We start from the raw sequence: 1,780 nt of genomic DNA, 5'->3' as shown, positions 1-1,780 counted from the left end.
TATTTAGACCACTTCTTTCTATGATTATAGATAGCTTTGAATTCATCATCTGAAAACTGCTTGTTCATATCCTTTGATCATTTGTCAACTGGGGAATGGCTTGTATGCATATAAATTTGACTCAGTTCTCTATATAATTGAAATTTGAGGACTTTGTCAGAGACATTTGCTTTGAAAGTTATTTCCCAGCTTTATGCTTTCCTTCTAATCTTGGTTTCATTTGCTTTGTTTTTACAAAGCTTTTTAATATAATCAAAATTATTGACTTTGCATTTAATGTTCCTTGTCTGTTGCTTAGTCATGAATTTTTCCACTCCGCATTGACCTTTTTCTCAGTAGTAAATGCCACCTACACAAAAAAAACAGTTTCTAGATTTATTTATTAGCTCAATAGTTTGTGTGTGTGTGTATGTGCGTACGTGTGTGTGTGTGTGTGTGTGTGTATGTGTGCTTACTCTCTAGCTTACAAATTGCACCTTTGGTTTTCAGGATTCTCAATTTGGACATCAATTGAGGATTCTTAATTGGTTTTGATCTAGGTTTTTCAAATCATTTGCCCATTCATTGATCTGATTTTTCTCCCATTTTGCTGATGCAAGAATTTATAGAAGTAAATTTTCCCCTAAGTACTGCTTTGACTGCATCCAATAAATTTTGTTATGTTGGCATTATTATCATTCTCTTTAATGAAATTATTGATTGTTTCTATGATTTGTTCTTTGAGCCACCTATTCTTTAGGACGGGATTACGTAGTTTCCAGTTACTTTTTGATCTATCTTTCTACTGCCTTTTGTTAAATATAACTTTATTGTATTATGATTGCAAAGGTATATATTTGATATTTCTGCCTTTCTATATTTGATTTTAAGGCTTTTATGTTCTGTTATACAGTCAATTTTTGTGTAGGTGCCATGTGCTACGAGAAAAAAGGTCTATTCCTTTCTTTTCCCATTCACTTTTGTCCAAAGGTCTGTTATATCTAATCTTTCTAATATTTTATTTGCCTCCTTAGTTCCTCGTTTATTTGTAGTTGGATTTATCAGGTTCTGAGACGGTACTGGTGGGGTCCGTTGTCCGAAATAAGGATTGCTACTCCTGCTTTTTTTTTTTTTTCTTCAACTGAGGCATAATATATTCTGCTCCAATTCTGTACCTTTGTTCTGTGTGTGTCTCTCTGCTTCAAGTGTATTCCTTGTAAATTCCTTGTAAAAAATCCTATATTGTAGGATTCTGGGTTTTGTTACATTTTGCTATTCATTTCTGTTTTATGGGAGAATTCATCCCATTCACCATCACAATTATTATTACTACCTGCTTATTTTCCTTCATTCTATTCTTCATCCTGTTTGTCCTCTGCCTTTTTTCCCTTTCCCCCCTCAGCAGTGTTTTGTTTTTGTCAACCAATTCCCCCAATCTGTCCTCCCTTCCGTCAGTCCCCTCCTCCTTTATTTAATTTCCATCCCTCCTACTTCTTTGTTAAGTAAGATAGATTTCTAAATTCAACTGATTGTTGTATTGACTCTTTGAACCAATACTGATGAAAGTAAAGTTCAAGGGATGTCCATGACCTGTCTTCCCATATTCCCCTATATTGTGCTAGGTTTCTCATGCCTCTTCATGTGAAGTAATTTACCCCATTCTACCTCTCTCTTCCTTCTCTAACCACTGTATTGTTCGTTCTCATCCCTTAATTCTTTTTATGTCACTCTCTCCAATTTGCCTTATACCCATAACCTTTATGTATATTCCCTGAAGCTGAACAATTTTTAAGAATTATAA

The sequence above is a fragment of the Notamacropus eugenii genome (assembly GCF_028372415.1).
Source record: "Notamacropus eugenii isolate mMacEug1 chromosome 2 unlocalized genomic scaffold, mMacEug1.pri_v2 SUPER_2_unloc_1, whole genome shotgun sequence".
Classification (NCBI taxonomy): domain Eukaryota; kingdom Metazoa; phylum Chordata; class Mammalia; order Diprotodontia; family Macropodidae; genus Notamacropus; species Notamacropus eugenii.
The sequence above is the reverse complement of the archived record's forward strand: the minus strand, read 5'-3'. Positions refer to the sequence as shown.